Source organism: Ahaetulla prasina, chromosome 8 (assembly GCF_028640845.1).
Source record: "Ahaetulla prasina isolate Xishuangbanna chromosome 8, ASM2864084v1, whole genome shotgun sequence".
In the NCBI taxonomy this organism is placed as follows: Eukaryota; Metazoa; Chordata; class Lepidosauria; order Squamata; family Colubridae; genus Ahaetulla; species Ahaetulla prasina.
Genome location: NC_080546.1, coordinates 35,624,123 through 35,643,242, shown reverse-complemented (window position 1 = coordinate 35,643,242; position 19,120 = coordinate 35,624,123). Strand labels below are relative to the sequence as shown.

Genomic DNA, 19,120 nt, shown 5'->3' with positions numbered 1-19,120 from the left:
ATTTAACACAGTATCAACAGTAGAGACCTTCAAATTTCTAGGTTTTACCATATCGCAAGATCTAAAATGGACAGCTAACATCAAAAACATCATCAAAAAAGGACAACAAAGAATGTTCTTTCTGCGCCAACTCAGCTCAAGCTGCCCAAGGAGCTGCTGATCCAGTTCTACAGAGGACTTATTGAGTATTGTCATCTGCACTTCTATAACTGTCTGGTTTGGTTCTGCAACCCAACAAGATGGACACAGACTTCAGAGGATAATTAGAACTGCAGAAAAAATGGCTGCCAATCTGCCTTCCATTGAGGACCTGTAGACTGCATGAGTCAAAAGAGGGCTGTGAAAATATTTACAGACCCTCACATCCTGGACATAAACTATTTCAACTCCTACCCTCAAAACGACACTATAGGGCAGCGGTCACCAACTGGTGGTCCATGAGAAAATTTTGGTGGTCCACAGAAAATTATTTGCTTTAGAATCCGTTAACATTACACTACATCAGTGGTGAAATTCAATTTTTTAATACCGGTTCTGTGGGCGTGGCTTGGTGGGCATGGTGTGACTTGGTGGGCGTGTGAAGGATACTGCAAAATTCCCATTCCTTCCCCACTCTGGGACCTGCCAGAGGTGGTATTTGCCGGTTCTCCGAACTATTCAAAATTTGCACTACCAGTTCTCCAGAACCTGTCAGAATCTGCTGGATTTCACCCCTGCACTACATGATACTCTGCAGATAAGCCATGGTAAACATATTCTTTCACGTTTTCAAAGGTAAAATACATTTTAAGTAGTTTTTCAAACTATAAATTGTGAGTTGAGCAAGCAGAGATACCTGTGGATTGACACCGAGCCATGACATGGCATAAACCAGTCTATGCAAACAAGCAAAACCCCATCTGTGGGTGCAGTCAGCACACAAAACTACGCCCCTCTTGTCCATGGAAAAAACTCTCCATGGAACTTGTCCCTGGTGCCCAAAAAATTGGGAGCTGCTGTGCTAGAGGACTAAAGCTATAGATTTTTCCACATATCCTATGTAGATAGATTATGTGAAAGACTACTCTTCTTTTTATTAAGACTGGCAACCTACTTCTTAGTATCAGTGCAAGAATAAGTTTGCAAAGTAAACAATGGGGGTCGGGTGTTATTTTAGAAATTCTAGATGCTGCTGAAGCATATTAATTAACATTAGGTTAATTAACAGTTCTGCTTAAGTGGTGTAATTTGGTATAAATTGTCTCTACAACTGTGTCATATTCTTAAATCATCTTATTTGTGATATATTGTTTGGTTAATGATTTCAGCTCTGCTTAGGTCTATATGCAATCTAAGAAGGAAAAGGAAAAGGACACCCAATGTGTTTTTAAAAAGAGTTTAAAAGTAGCAACTACTTTCCTCCAAACTGGCACATTCCCTTTAATGATTATTTCTCAGTTGCTTCTTTCTTAGAAGTTTCATGCAAATCCTGAAAGTATAGCCCACCACTCATGGATTTTATTATATCATCAATGTAAACTAAAGCATGCTAATCTGTTAAACTTGACAAGATGCTGTTCATTAATCTTTGAAATAGCACTAGAGGTCTTCCAAGCAGAGAAAATTTAACACAGTATCCATTGGTGAAGCTATATGGAAGGTTCCCTTCTCTTACCTCATTCAGTGCTGTCTGGGTGGAAAATTAACATCACTGCAGAAATATTTGGTTGAAGGAGAAGAGTAGAGCAACTAATGGTCTTATATGTCTTTCAGTTCATTCCTTTTCATTCCCATTAAGCCACTCACTCTAGTTGACAGACAACTGTACCTCATACCTGCTTTGACTTGGGTTAAAAAGTTTCTCCATCTCAGGTCCTCATCCATACAAGGGAGAATACCATTGGTGCATGATACATTAAATATTTTATTTATTTTTATTTATTCTCTCTCTGGAAGATTGCATTATGAACTTGTAAACTGATTCTAGTCCCTGAAAACAAACTGAAAATATCAGCTTATACACTGATCTTAACTACCTTAACTACCTTAATTTCCTAACGAACAGGATGCAGCAGGTGAACCTAAGTAGAATCACATCAGATACCTATGCAATTATCACAGCCCCCCCCAACCAAGGCTCTGTGCTCTCTCCATTTCTCTTCTCTCTATATACCAATGACTGCATCTCTAACAATCCATCTGTTAAACTACTGAAGTTCGCAGATTTATTTATTTTATTTATTTATTTTATTAAATTTTTATACCGCCCTTCTCCCGAAGGACTCAGGGCGGTATACAGCCAGAATAAAAACAAAATATATACAATTTAAAACAACATTTAAAAGAGCAAATTTTAAAGGCTGATTATTAAAATTTAGATTTAAAAATTTAAAAATATTAAGAATACCCAATTTAAAATTCAACACAAATTATGCCAGTCCGCTTTAATAAATAAATATGTTTTGAGCTCACGGCGGAAGGTCCGAAGATCAGGCACTTGGCGAGGCCAGGGGAAGTTCGTTCCAGGCGTCACTGCCCCACAGAAGGCCCTACTCCTGGGGCCGCCAGCCGACACTGTTTGGCGGATGGCACCCTGAGAGACCCTCTCTGTGAGAGCGCACGGGTCGGTGGGAGGCAAAGGGTAACAGCAGGCGGTCTCGTAAGTACCGGGTCCTAAGCCATGGGCGCTTTAAAGATAGTTACCAAAATCTTGAAGCGCACCCGAAGACCACAGGAAGCCAGTGCAAGCTACGGAGCAGCGATGTCACGTGGGAGCCACGAGCGGCTCCGTTACTACTCGCGCAGCCGCATTCTGGACTAACTGCAGCCTCGGGTGCACCTCAAGGGCAGCCCCATGTAGAGAGCATTGCAATAATCCAGCCTAGGCGTAACCAGGCGTGGTGACCGTGCATAAGGCATCCCGGTCAAGGAAGGGCGCAACTGGCGAACCAAGCGAACTTGGTAAAGGCCCTCCTGGCGGCGGCCGCCAGGTGTTCATCAAAGACAGCCGTCCATCAGGAGGGCGCCCAAGTTGCGAACCACCTCCTTTGGGGCCACTAACTCGCCCCAACAGTCAGCTGCGGTGCAGCTGACTGTACCGGATACCGGCATCCACAGCCACTCCGTCTTGGAGGGATTGAGCTTGAGTCTGTTTCTCCCCATCCAGACCCGTACAGCTTCCAGGCACCGGGACAGCACTTCGACCGCTTCGTTGGGGTGGTCCGGGGTGGAAAAGTACAGCTGAGTATCATCAGCGTACAGATGATAACTCACCCCGAAACCACTGATGACCTCACCCAGCGGCTTCATATAGATGTTGAACAGGGTAGGCGAGAGAATCGACCCTGAGGCACCCCACAAGTGAGGCGCCTCGGGACGACCTCTGCCCCCTGCCAACACCGTCTGCGACCGGTCAGAGAGATAGGAGGAGAACCACCGATAAACGGTGCCCCCCACTCCCAATCCCTCCAACCGGCGCAGCAGGATACCATGGTCGATGGTATCGAAGGCCGCTGAGAGATCTAATAGGACCAAGGCAGAGGAACAACCCCTGTCCCTGTCCCTTCAGAGGTCATCCACCAAGCGACCCGTCTCCGTGCTATAACCGGGTCGGAAGCCAGACTGGAGCAGGTCTAGATAGACAGTTTCCTCCAGGTGCCGGGGAGCTGCCATGCAACCACTCTCTACAACCTTCGCCACAAAGCGAAGGTTGGAGACTGGGCGATAATTACCCAAAATAGCTGGGTCCAGGAAGGCTTCTTGAGGAGAGGTCTCACCACCGCCTCTTTCAAGGCGGCGGGAAAACCCTTCCATCAAAGAAGCATTTATAATCCCTGGAGCCAGCCTCGTGTCACTTCCTGAGCAGCCAGCACTAACCAGGAAGGGCACGGGTCCAGTAAACATGTAGTTGCATGTAACCTCCCAGCAACCTGTCCATGTCCTCGGGCCACAGATCAAACTCATCCCAAATAACCTCAACAAGGCGTGTCTCTGTCATCTCAGCTGGATCATCGCAATCTTGGTCCAAACTATCCCGAAGCTGAGCGATTTTATCGTATAGATAACCGTTAAACTCCTCAGCTCGTCCCTGTAAGGTCATCCGTCCCTCTTGATGGAGGAGGAGCGGGTCACCGAAACAGGCGGCGGGCGGTTATCTGCCGATGCAATGAGGGTGGAAACGTAAGAACGTTTCGCCTCCCTCATTGCCACTAGGTAGGTCCTAGTAAAGGACCTCACTAGTGTCCGATCAGCCTCGGAACAGCTAGACCTCCAAGTACTCTCTAGGCGTCTTCTCCGGCGTTTCATCTCTCTCAGCTCCTCGGAAAACCAGGGAGCCAATTGAGATCTACGCCGGGTCAGAGGCCGCAAAGGCACGACACGGTCCAAAGCCCCAGCCGCGGCCCGTTCCCAGGCCGCAACCAGTTCTTCAGTCGTGCCGTGGGTAAGATCCTCAGGGAATGGCCCAAGCTCCGTCCGGAACCTCTCCAGGTCCATCAGGCGCCTGGGACGGAACAAACGCATTGGCTCCGTCTCCCTGCGGTGGTGAGCGGCGGTCCGATGACACAACAGTGGTCGGTCTCATTCGAAGCAACGATGAATCCGCATGCAGACAGGAGATTGAACAACTAGGCTCGTGGTGCAACCAGAACAATCGGAACCGAACACACTCAAAACCGTAGAAATGGTGGTAGACTTTAGAAGAAACCCTTCCATACTTCCACCTCTTACTATACTAGACAACACAGTATCAACAGTAGAGACCTTCACATTTCTAGGTTTTACCATATCGCAAGATCTAAAATGGACAGCTAACATCAAAAACATCATCAAAAAAGCACAACAAAGAATGTTCTTTCTGCGCCAACTCAGAAAGCTCAAGCTGCCCAAGGAGCTGCTGATCCAGTACTACAGAGGAATTATTGAGTATTGTCATCTGCACTTCTATAACTGTCTGGTTTGGTTCTGCAACCCAACAAGATGGACACAGACTTCAGAGGATAATTAGAACTGCAGAAAAAATGGCTGCCAATCTGCCTTCCATTGAGGACCTGTAGACTGCATGAGTCAAAAAGAGGGCTGTGAAAATATTTACAGACCCCTCACATCCTGGACATAAACTATTTCAACTCCTACCCTCAAAACGACACTATAGGGCAGCGGTCACCAACTGGTGGTCCGTGGACCACTGGTGGTCCATGAGAAAATTTTGGTGGTCCACAGAAAAATTATTTGCGTTTTTTATATTGCACTAAATCAGGGGTCCTCAAACCACGGCCCCTGGGACAGATACATGCAATGAACATTTCTGTTGCTGCAAAGAGTCTCTCCCTTCAGGGTCTTTTTGTGCAGGTCAGAGGGGGGCAGAAATTCCAACTTGGGGTCTGCTTCAGCCTCCTGGTGTGGGGCTTTGGGCGAAGGCTTAAGGGAAGGATAATTTTTATTAAAATTTATTAAACTTGCACTCCCGCAGGTCTTCCCTCTGCTTGAAAAGCCTATGCTCATTGTCCTCAGTGAGGTGCTTCTGCTGAGCCTATTTCTCGGTCAGCTCCAATTTGAACTGAACCAGCTGTTTTGCCAACTCTTTCTCATGGTGGCTGTTTAGCTCCAACAACTGCTTCCTATTGGGGCCCTAAGGAGCTCGAGCAGGGAGGCGAGGAGTGGCTGGGAGGGGAGAGGTGAGTAGAAGCTGGTGAGATGCCCTTCAACTTGAGTGACATCGAGTTGGCCACACCCACCCAGTCACATGATCACCTAGCCATGCCCACCCAGCCGGTGATTAGGCAGATCATATTAGTGGTCTGTGGGATTTAAAATTATTAATTTAGTGGTCCCTGAGGTCCGAAAGGTTGGTGACCCCTGCTATAGAGCACTGCACACCAGAACAACTAGACACAAGAACAGTTTTTTCCCAAACGCCATCACTCTGCAAAACAAATAATTCCCTCAACACTGTCAAACTAGTTACTAAGTCTGCACTACTATTAATCTCATTGTTCCTATCACCCATCTCCTTCCATTAATGACTGTATGACTGTAACTTTGTTGCTAGCATCTTTACAATTTTTATTGACTGTTTCCTAATATGATTTGATTGCTTATTTGTACCGTATGACTATCATTAAGTGTTGTACCTTATGATTCTTGACGAATGTATCTTATCTTTCTATGTACACTGAGAGCATATGCACCAAGACAAATTCCTTGTGTGTCCAATCACACTTAGCCAATAAAATTCTATTCTATTCTATTCTATTCTATTCTATTCTATTCTATTCTATTCTATTCTATTCTATTCTATGGAAGGTGGGATAATAATACCTCTAATGCCCTCAAAATGACACAATACATATGTTACCCATGAAATAATATGATATAATGGAGCCTAGGAAAAGCCCAATGCTGTTCTGTTGTGGTGCTTATCCTTTATAACAGCATAACCCTTGAAATTTGGGTGGTTCCCAACTTTGCTTGCCTTTAGAAAGGCTTTAAACACTTGATCTTGCTCTCCCGTCAAAAAAGTGTTAGCAGGATATTGGATAACCCTATCAGGAAAATTAGTTGACATTTTTTATATGTGTTTGGACTATTTTATGTTTTAGTTCTTTTATCTTCATTGGTTATTTTGCTTCATTTTCAATCCTGTTGGCTGCTCAGAGCTAGTTGGGTATCTAGCAAGAATTGATCAATTTTGGACCTTAATTGATATATTATTTCTAATAAACATATTGCAAATTCAGAAAAAAAGTAATCAGATACCTAGAATCTTCAGGCATGTCCAAAATAAAAAAAACATTACCAAGATAAGTAGAAGTGTTATCTCCAGGAATGTAAACTAGATCCCTTCATTTATAATAAAAACTTGGAAACAATTAAGTGCTGCAAACCAAGGATGATAATTGTTAATCTAAAATAACAATTTAGTTAGAATTCTAAAGCCTACTGTTTGGATTAAAGGTTATATTGTATACGGAAAGTTGATTGCATGAATCTCCTTTGTCACTAATGTAATAGGCATATGGATTTATCAGTAAAATTAACATGAACACATATGACAAATTACATTGTTATTAATTAATTGTGTTTTTAATGAAGCCAATTAAATGAAGGTGCACAAATCTATGAAAAGAACTTGTCTTGTAATTCCATTCTTCTTTGGGGATTCTTGTCTCCTGGCTGCTGGTAAGAAGTTTGTTAATAAATCAACTTGTGTTTGACTACAATTGTGTCCTGGTCTCTAGTTTAGACATACCAATCAGGAAAATATTTTTCTTTTTCTGGCAGCCATACTAATAGTTTAAATAAATACATTTCTAACAAATCCAGATTCACTCTTAACTTGCCAAAATTCATCAAAAGGTTAATCTCATTGATTTTAACGGATTTGTTTTAAGTCTGGTTTCAGTTCAGATTCTAAGAATTAGTATCCTTTTTTTCCTCCAATACACATATTTTCAAATCTGATCCTGTTTATCACTACTGAGTAAAAGAAGAATATTTGACTGAACATTTATTTAAAAAATTATCAACTTTGAAAACGTAGTTATATAACAGTATTTTAAAAAATGAAAAAAAAACCTTACATCATATGATACATGTTGTTTAGGACCATTGCTATAAACACAAAAGAATTAAGAAAAGAAAATGTAACTATTTTAAAAATTGATCATTTGCATAAATTAATTAATTGATAAATTGATAAATCTAAATGAAGTATCACTAGAATCATGTAAGAAATATATCGTATACACCAAATTATGGAGAAACAGACCAAAACAATATGATTTATCAGTTCAGATTATTAGTTGAATACATAAGGAGCAAAACTTTTTAAAAGATAAAGGTTTCCGAATCTAGGGGATGGTGATCATCTTCTTTTCCTAGCTGACGCTTCCGTGGTCATGTGGCCACCATGACTATATGCTGAGGTGCATGAAACGCTGTTACTTTCCCACCAAAGTGGTACCTATTTATCTACTAATTTGACAGAAGGAATAAAATGCAAAATTCAAATATCTAAATTGGAGAATATTGTTAATATAATACTTTTTTGAATTAGCTCTTTGAACTGAATTCAGATGAACACCAATCATCAGCATCGCCTTATTTAGTGTATAATACTTTATGCACTATTAAAAAATAAAATGAAGATAAAGAACTAACCTACCAAACTTCCCTAGTTTAACAAATAAAACTGCCATGTAAAGGAAAAACAACAACTAATAATTTTAAGTGTAAAAAGAAAGTCTGCCTTTTGCCAAGAGAATTTTTTCTCTCTGGAATGTTTTGTTTGTTTGTGTGTCCTGTCCAAATATAGATCAGATAATTCTTTTAATAAATTAGATAATTACTGTAATCAAACTAAGCTAGAGAAAGCATGTGGATGGTTTCTGGATTTCTTTCCAATCTCTTAAGAATTCTGGGTCCTGTAATTAGAAGAGGAGGAGGGAGTTGCTCAGAATACAGTAGTTGGCAACATTCCAAGTTTCTGTCCCTACTGTCATAGGTAAGCAGTGAGAGAATTTTTCTGGATTTTTTTCTCTCCACAGGCTGATATGGACATCATTGAGCTCAGTCTTTATTTTGTCATTTCTCCCCCATACCAAAGTTAAACCCATCATGTTGAATGTCTAGAGAGGTATCCTGCTGTCAGACCAACCAAATCCAAAAATAGCTAAAGACTTATTTGGAAGATTGGTATTTTATGACTGGCCACGCTCATCATAATGTATTACCATATTTAATGGCTCCCCCTTCCTCGCACCATGTGACACTCACAAAATCTCAAACTTCCAAATGTGCCTACCAGACTCAGAAGGTTGCCTATCCCAGAATTAAGCATTAGTGGGATGGGATGCTATACAGTTTTGGAAGTTTAATGGGTTACCATTTCTTCTGTGGATTCAATGTGCAGTGATGGAATGAACAGTAAATTGGTTTGCCTCTCCATTGGAAAATCCAGGCAGGCTCAATCAAAAGAAAGAATGCTAGTAGTGAAAGAGTAATCATCCCTCTCAAAAGGGATGCCTACGGTGAGCATCTTGTATCCATTTATTGCTTCATCTTCATACCTTCCCGTGGACTAAAATAGCCTAAAAAATAGCAATGTTACAAAAGATGAGTCCAGTACAAGCTTTCTGACAACCATATTTCCCCAAATACTTATGAAGAATGAAAAAAGAGGCGAGGTATCCCGAAGTTCTAAAATCAAACAAAAAGTAATCACCCACATAAATCAAATTCAGTATCTTCTGGTGGATTATATTATTCAACATAATATTCAATCTTTAATATTTTTCTATTCTTCATTTTTCATAAGAGATTATTTCTTGATGCATTATGCTTCAGTCTTTTATTATGTCACATCAAATTAAAGGCAAAACTCCAGGTGAACCAAATACTTTTTCGAACAGCTGTGAAAGTTTGTCATATCACTGCCCACAAACTATTTCTGTTTAGAAAGCCAAATGCTGTCATGTTTCTGAAAAAAATTGGTCTCTACTGAAACTGAATCCCTGTCTAAATAAAGAGGTTAACCATATTTTCTTCTCTCTGTAGCCCTTTGCTTTGATTTTTATCTCAAATATTAATTTTTCTGAAGACCAACCATTCACCTAATACATTCCTTTAAGGTAATATAACTCTGAGATCTCTCATCAACATCTCTATCTACAGACAAGTTCAGCTTCCCAAGTAGATTGATAGCACATTTCACTGATTTGTGTTTTTTCCATCTGTTGAATCTTTTCATCTGATTGCTAAATATTCAAAGGTATTATTTGTAGTTCATGGTGTGCATGTAAGACAAATACATAATACAAGTTATCTGTGTAATTTGTTGCAGCACATTCATAATGAATCCATAGTCACTTCTAAAAATAATTAAGATATTATTTTTAACCATATTTTTTTCTTCGTGTTTTAAACTTTCAGTATCAGGAATTGGCCTGGCATGGTCTAACATTAAAATTTAAATGTGAATTTGGGGTTGATGCTGAGGTCTCACTCCACATATATTAAGGCAGTTCACCAACTCAGTTTTGTGGGACTCAAATCTGGTTTTCTGATTAAAAAAAGAGATGATTCTGAAACGCTAGTCATTAGCTTCACTTGCCAACATTTCACTATTTTGTAGTACAGTGATAATTGAATATCACTTCTAGTGCTCTATAAAGAGCTACTTGATAACCAGCAGCAAGTTGGATGGATTCAGTTACCATTTGAAAACCTGAAAAACCAGGTTAGACACAACTCATCATGGAGAAGGTTTATCTACACTTATTTGATAGAACATAATCAAAACTAACCTTTCTCAGATAATGGAGCAGGACAAACATTAGACAAACAATTCTGAATCTTGAATTTATTACAAAAGGACTTAATAATCTACATAAAATACCAGCTTCTTGGACAATGACTTCACATGATGTTAGGTAGCATGAAAGAGAGAATAAAAATCAAAGATAACAGTTATGGTTTAATTATGTACAGGCAGGATTTCGAAGAAGCAGAGGAACTAGAGATCAAATTGCCAACATACGCTGGAAAAAAGCTAGGGATTTCCAGAAAAACATCTACTTCTGCTTCATTGACTATGCTAAAGCCTTTGATTGTGTGTACCACAACAAATTATGGAAAGTTCTTAAAGAGATGGGAGTACCAGACCATCTTATTTGTCTCTTGAGAAACCTATATGCAGGTCAAGAAGCAACAGTGAGAACTGGACATGGAACCACTGATTGGTTCAAAATTGGGAAAGGTGTCCGGCAAGGCTGTATACTGTCACCCTGCCTATTTAACTTATATGCAGAGGACATCACGAGAAAGGCGGAGCTAGATGAATCAAAAGTTGGGAGAAGATTGCCGGAAGAAATATCAACAATCTCAGATATGCAGATAATACCACTCTGATGGCAGAAAGCGAAGAGGAACTAAAGAGCCTCTTGATGCATGTGAAGAAGGAGAGTGCAAAAGTTGGCTTGAAACTCAACATTAAGAAAACTAAAATCATGGCATCCAGCCCTCTCAATTCCTGGCAAATAGATGGGGAAGAAATGGAGGTAGTGACAGATTTTATTTTCCTGGGCTCCAAGTTCACCGCAGATGGGGACTGCAGCCAACAAATTAAAAGATGCTTGCTCCTGGGGACGAAAGCTATGGCAAATCTAGACAGCATCCTAAAAAGCAGAAACATCACCCTGCCAACAAAAGTGCATATATTCAAAGCTATGGTTTTTCCAGTTGCAATGTATGGCAATGAAAGTTGGACCATAAGAAAGGCTGAGTGCCAAAGAATTGAGGCCTTTAAATTATGGTGCTGGAGAAAACTTCTGCAAGTCCCATGGACTGCAAAGCGATCAAACCAGTCAGTCATAGATCAACCCTGACTGCTCTTTAGAAAGCCAGATCCTGAAGATCTCAAATATTTTGGCCACCTAATGAGAAGAAAGGACTCACTGGAGAAGAGCCTCATGCTGGGAAAGATTGAGGGCAAAAGAAGAAGGGGACAACAGAGAATGAGGTGGCTGGATGAAGTCACTGAATCAGTCAGCGTGAGCTTAAATAGACTCCAGAGGATGGTAGAGGATAGGAAAGCCTGGAGGAACATTGTCCATGGGATCGTGATGGGTCGGACACAACTTTGCAATTAACAACAACAAATAGTTTAATTTGCATATTCTAGAATTCATCCTCTTGAAATAATACATGACTTTAATGTTGTATTTTAAAGGTCTATTCTTGAAAGACTTTGATTATCACACTTGATGTTCATCTAGGCAACCAAAAATGTAATTTAAGTTCTAAAGTATTATCATAAAATTAGACAATACAAAGGATGACATATAGGAATCACCACATTCTCACTTACTATTCTTCCTACAACAAAATGTAGAGAGAAGAGCCTTTCAGAGACTTGCAGGAAAACTTTGTAGTACATTTTCACCCCATTCATCTGAACCATAAGCATTTATTTCTATGTTCCAACTAGGCAGCCAAAATCTTCTACTCCTGATATCTGTCAAGCTTTCTACCTCACCCAATGTTTTAAATTAATGGTAAGCATGCACATATACATATACATTTTGTTCTAGGACAGAACAACCAGGAGCCACTTTTATAATCGCAGCCTTTTAAATCCTATATTGAAGAGTTTTGAAGAAACAGATGTTCTACCTCTGTGATGGCGAACCTATGCCACAGGTGGCACGTGTAGCCATATTAGTGGACACGCAAGCTCAGTTCGTGCCAGCCAGCTGATTTTTGAGCCTTTTGGGCTCACCAGAAGTAGGGAAACAGGCTGTTTCCTGCCTCCAGAGGGCCTGAGTTATGGTGGGGAAGGCCCATTTTTCTCTCTCACCTGGCTCTAGAGCCTCTCTACGAGTCTTGGGAGGGCCTCTCTAAGAGTCTCTGGAGGCTGGGGACAGCAAAAAATGTCACTTCCTGTCCAACCGGAAGTTGATAAATGGGCCGTTTCTGGCTTCTGGAGGGCCTCTGAGGGGGGTGAGTTTGGAAAGGCAGTTTTTGCCCTCCCAAGACTCATTGAGAGGCTCTGGAGCCAGGTGAGAGAGAAAAACGGGCCAACCAGGCCATCGTGTGCCAGGAGCAGAGGAGGGGAGAGTCGCACACGCACGCGCGGGAGCGGAGCGCATAGAATTATGGGTGTGTGCACGTATGCACGTGACCCCCCCACCTCCCCTCCTCCTGGCACGCGATGGCAAAAAGGTTAGCCATCACTGTTCTAGCTCAAAATATTTAAATTTAGAGCATATTTGAATTCCCTTTCTGTTTTTAGGTGTATATCTTTATATGCTACACTTTTTTGTATACCTATACAGTAATATCAACCAGTGTGAAATAAAGCAAAAACATGTTTGTATTATTTTTATTAACAAAAATAACCATAAAGTTTTCATTTGTAATATACATTATCTTAAAAACATGCCATCTAATGGTCTCGTTAGTAAAATGCCATTGTACTTTATTATCGGGCACATTAATTTTAATATGATTCTCATTTTGTAATGGAAATTGTTGAGAAGTTCCATAAATATCTGAACAACAGATGGCTATGGACATCTCAATGTGCCACCATCAAGATGTTTTGGAATTCTGACTAGTCAGGTATTGTAGATGATGTTAAGTTGGGGAAAATGCCTTAATACGATTCATATAAAACCTTACAGGTATTACAAAACCACCTAGTTAATACTGGTAGTCCTTGACTTACAACCTTTGATTTAATGACCGTTAAAAGTTACAACAGCATTAAAAAAGGGACTTATGACCATTTTTCGCATTTATGACCGTTGCAGCATCCCCAGCGTCACGTGATCAAAATTCAGACACTTGCATATTTATGACGGTTGCAGTGTCCTGGGGTCATATGATCGTCTTTTGTGACTTTCTGACAAGCAAAGTCAATGAAAAAACCAGATTCATTTAAGAACTATGTTACTAACATAATTGCAGTGATTCACTTAACAACTGTGGCAAGAAAGGTTGTAAAATGGGGGGGAAACTCACTTAACAACTATTTTGCTTAGCATTGGAAATTGTGATTGTTAAGTCGAGGGCTACCTTTATAATATACTTGATATAGACAATTTTTTATCAAAATTTCATTTTTTGCCAGCCTTCTTTAATTGGAAATTTCACTATAAATACAAGTTCCCTCCCCATATGGATTGAGCAATTTTTTTTGATTCAGCATATTACTATGTGCAATTCTTATAGTCATTTTTCTTGAAATGTTTCATCCTTCACTTATCCCCAAATACTGAATACATTATAATGTACATCATAAACTAATATATCATAAACTAATCAATATCAAATCATATTATTCATTGTCCAACATACTGTTATGATAGATCTTTAAAATGATACACAGATATGCAGTGTATATTCTCATATGCTTGCTATAGCATTGGAAAAAGTATCCAAGGTTTGCCAAATCTGTATTGCATAGTACTGCATTGTATTATATTATATTATATTATATTATATTATATTATATTATATTATATTATATTATATTATATTATATTATATTATATTATATTATATTATATTATATTATATTATATTATATTATATTATATTATATTATATTATATTATATTCCTTGTTATTTATTGTACTTTAAACATGAAGGTTCTTTGAAAATCATTGGATCTTCACCCAGGCTAGATATTTCCAGAACAGAAAGGGGGCTATTTGGTGAAACAGCAAAGTCTGATTCTGCTTTTAATCTTAGGGATTCAAGGATTGCTTTGTATTATGTACATTGCTTTGCCATGAAATGGATAGTGGCAGTTATGATTGGCTCCATGTGACTGAAAAAGGTGTTGATAACATGATTTATGGGCAGCCAAGCCCTGTAGCATATATATCCCATTAGGGCACATCAGAAAAGGTAGCAGTATGTGTTCTACTTATATAAGCCCATGAGCCTATTTTATTGTTTAGTTGGGGGGAAAAAACCTATGGATCTTAATATGATCTTTGAGGGTAGGGGTATATAGACCTACTATTTCAAAAGCATATACCGCCCGCTTAGATAGATCTGTTGGAGCCTAGATATCAAGCTGAGGGAAAAGCTGCAAAGATTTGAGGGTGCAGTGAATTCACAATATGGCTTTTCAAAGAAAAAGGAATAATTATATTTGTTTTATATAGAATGCTCTTTCAGCCACAAATTTTTTTCAAGGATACTTTTAATCTTTGATAATTGGCTGCAATCTACATTTTGTTTTCTCTTACCAGTTTCACTTTTGGTTTTTGTTCTCTCCAGATGTTGTTAGTTATTCTCTATCCCTCTAGTGCACTTTATCCTTTCCTCAACTCCATGATTTACTTTTTTTTTTTTTTTACATTTATATCCCGCCCTTCTCCAAAGACTCAGGGCGGCTTACATTGTGTAAGGCAATAGTCTCATCCTATTTGTATATTTATATACAAAGTCAACTTATTGCCCCCCCAACAATCTGGGTCCTCATTTTACCTATCTTATAAAGGATGGAAGGCTGAGTCAACCTTGGGCCTGGTGGGACTAGAACCTGCAGTAATTGCAGGCAGCTGTGTTTAATAACAGGCTTCTTACAGCCTGAGCCACACCGCGGCACAGGCTACTTCTTTGCATTCCCAATTTTTAATTACAGACTAACTCATGTTCCTGAAAACTTATACATTTTTAATTGACAAAATTTTTCCCCAATTACCTTTCACCTTTTGTGATAGCAATTTTGTTTCTATCAAATGAGCTATCAAGTGTTCATTATATTATTTTTACCTTTTCCCAGACACATTCTGGGTAACCTACTTGAAATACCTATGCATTTTCTCATCCACCTACCCAAAAACCTACTGGGTTTGTGGTGTTGTTTTTTTTGCAAAATTTATATTTATTCACATGTAATGTGAATAAATGTCTCAGACAAACCCTTCCCTAGTTCACACAAAGATAAAGGGAGGGTGGGTGGAAGCAAATTCAGACTGGCAAGATTCTGTTATAATAGCTTTACCATAAAAGTAGTATTAAACCTACATGATGTAAGTTTCTTAGTCTGATCTACCTTGAAAGGCTGACAATATGTAAGGCTCCCTAATTTTCTATGATAAAATGACATCTAACCATCTTATGTTCAACTGATAATATGGAGAAGTCATGTGCAGTACAAAGCAATATCCCACAGGGTTGGAAAGGGCCATTTAAGCCATCAAGTCCAAATCTATGCTCAATACAGGAACCCAGATTAAAGCATATCGGGTGACTCTCAGCTTGCACTTAAATTTTAAAGAAAATTAGATAGCATATCAAATTCTAAGGTATTTGAAAACTGCTATCATCAAAAAGTCAATATTTTACAGAGTAGATATACTAGTTTTGTCACTTAATTTCATACTTTTCATACTTCTTTCTAGTTTAATAAGGAAACAACTTTCATGCCAGCATATCAGCCCCACCTTTGCTTAACTAGCTTGCTAATTAATATGACACAGGATATTCTGTTAAATATTTTGCTGAACTGAAGATATATGTCCCACAGTCTATCAAGAACTTTCCCAATTAAAAAGTTAGATAATATTAATTTGGCAGGATTTGTTCTTGTCAAATCCATGATAATTTTTGATAATTTGGTAATATATTTAGTTCTTTATGATTTGCTGCAAAAATTTTCAGGTTATTAGTGTCTGTCTGGTTTTTAATTCCTAGGATCCCTCATTTCCTTTCTGGCTCAAAATTATGATGGAACCTGCAACTCCCAGGTGATCACAAGTAGCTGTAGAAACATTGGTTCATGGAAAACAAATGATGTATATATGCACATTTGGTAACCTCCAGTCTTTTCTTTTTGGTCCAAAGAAAATTTCTGCAGTCTGAATCTTGCATTCAGCTGCCTTTTTGGCCATAATGTCTCCTGTAATCCATGGAGCAGAAAAAATGTAAAATGTTAAGTAGCACAATTTTTTTACATCTGTTGTGATGAAGGATGAGACTAACTCTTTTATATAATTCTTTTCTTTTTGTTATATTTTTTCTTGTTTTTGTCTATATTTTAAAAGTTATGTGGGGTTCCTATATGCCCCCCCCAACTTGTGCATCTTGACTAGAAAACATCTTTTGGAATAGATGATTCTGTTTCATATCTTGCTCTCGGTGTCTAGCAAAATTCTCCAATCCCAAGATCTCTGTCCAGAACCAAGTTATATTTGAAATACATTGGTTAACTGTATTTATTAGAACCAGTAATGCAACATGCTTTTACATTAAACTTTGGCCAACATAATTCTGCTTTGGAAGTTTGCTCTGTCATAGACCATTAGCAAAACAAAATAAATGTAAAGTAAGTAGTGAAGCCAAGTAGAAACTGCAAATCAGGAAGGCCACTCGTGCAAGTTATTTGTCAAAGCCTAATGTACTGCACAATGGAAAGATAATAACAGAATCCAGATTTTGGTTCTTCATATAAATGCCAATAGGAAAGACTGATCTTTAAATAAATATCTGATGCATTATCTATCTCCCTTTCTCCCCATTACATTTTCATGACAGTAATATGCCATCAACTACTTTTTTAAGGTGATGTTTTTTCATTTTAGAGATGAATGGTTTTGAATCTTCTTGAAAACTTCAAAAATTTCAAGATGTACTCCACTGACATAATACTTTGGATATCTCACCCATGAAATGAGGGCCATGTAAGTAATGAAGTAATAGATCAGAAGATTAAAAATCTACCTTTATTCCTGTCTAAATTGACAAGTTGTTGCTGTTTTGTTTTTAAAATAATGTTAAATCAAAGCTTATCTCAAGGGAAGGAATCAAGATGGCAACCTATCAACAACTTCTGAAACAAGCTCTTGGCTTATGACAGTCCTTACCAATTCTGGCTTAACATAATACCCTCAAAATGCCACCCAAGGCTAAAAAAAGAACCCTGAGCAGGCCCAGCAACAATGTTAGGACCGATAAATCTTACAAAGCAGAAAAAGAAATTAGGATTGACTCTTTATCTCTCCATCTGAGGCAACCAAAAATGTGAATAATGGACCTGGTACCTCTTTCTTCTTCTTGTGCCATATCCGTCATCAGACATTGGCGATCATGTTGGCAATTTTCCGCATGAAAAATGCTGCTGAGTTTTGTCCAAACCAGTCCCTTAGGTTTTGAACCCATGATGTTCTTCTTCTGCCTGGACCTTGTTTGCCTTCAATCTTTCCCTGGAGGATTAAGTGAAGGATGCCATATTGTTGTGGCTCCAGCCCCCCACGCCGGGCCTGGCCCCTTGCCAGAGAGTGACTCAAAGAGTGAGGGGGAAGGGCCGTCAGGGCTCCCCTCTGCAGGGCCGGCCTCTCTGGCTCAGCTCCAGGAGCCAGAGGCAGGCCAGGTGGAGGAAGTAACGAGGCCTCTGTCTCCTGTATCTCCCCCTGCCCAGCCAATGCTCCCAGACCCAGCTGTGGACAATCAGTCCTGGTTAGATCCCAGGTTTCATAGACAAGAGAGGCGGGAACAACAGAAGCAGGGGTGGGGCAGGCCTAGAAAGTGCTGAGTTACGGAGCCACACCCCACAGGGTATAAAAGCAGGAGGGGCTGTTATACTACTTCGTGACGAACAAATCAACTGACTGAGCATTTGGCTTGGAGTGCTGTTTGTTCCTTACTTCCTGGTTGACACGCCAGCATCAAGAAAAATAAAAGAAAAACTTTGTCAGACGCTCGCTGGTTTGCTGCCAGAGCTGATAGTTGCCGTGGACTAAATTGTCAGCTAATTGAGTCATTTCACGTGTCTCCTGGACGGAGGTGGGGGACAGAACACATATTTTTCTGGGTGTCACATCACATGTCCAAAATATTCTAACTTTCGCTTTTTAATGGCATTGATAATTTCCCGTTGCTTTCCCAGGCGGCTTATCACTTCCTCATTTGTGATTTTGTTAACCCAGTTTATATGTAACAGCCGTTTGTAAATCCACATTTCAAATGCTTCTAGTTTCTTCAAGTGGTTTTCTGTCAGAGACCAACTCTCTACTCCATAGAGCAGGTTAGAAAAGATGTAACATCTGACAAGCCTAATTGGAGGTGTCTCTTTCACCTCCAAAAATTAAACAATACAGAACAGCCATAATACAGATCACCTCCTCAGCCCTTCAAGGCTCTGCCCAAATCATCCCCTGGGGAAGAGAGATAACCTTCTGGAAAAAAACTCCAATAACTTTATCACTAAATCTTTCCAGGAGGATTGCCTTCTCTCTGCAGAAACATTTATTTTTATATTGCAATGATTATATGAAATTGCAGCCAAGGTGAACAGTTTCCAACAAACCCTGGATCTGCAAATCCCCCTTAGCAGCCGCCTCAGCACTTTGGTAGCTGGTGTCTTCAGGCATCCCCCACTGTGTGCTCCAGAAACGCTTCCTGGAAATCCATTGGAATGGCCACAAATGGATGAGAATCTTACCTAGTGAGGCGGGACCGTGGGGAGGAATATTTAAGTTTAAATTTAGTAGCTAAATTATTTAAATTTAGTAGATGGGGCAGGGGGTTTGTGCATTGAGTTAGAACAAACAGTTATGGTTTGAATGGTTGAAAAGTGTTGGCTCCTGCATGAGGCAATCTGTGCTGTGATTGGTTGCTGTGAGT

At 39.6% G+C, this 19,120-nt stretch overlaps 1 protein-coding gene across 1 annotated transcript in view; it reads right to left on the bottom strand.

The window, feature by feature from the left end:
* Positions 1-19,120, bottom strand: part of ANAPC10 (anaphase promoting complex subunit 10) — a 68,537-nt gene that overhangs the window by 12,012 nt on the left and 37,405 nt on the right. The gene's annotated exons all lie outside the window — the stretch shown is intronic.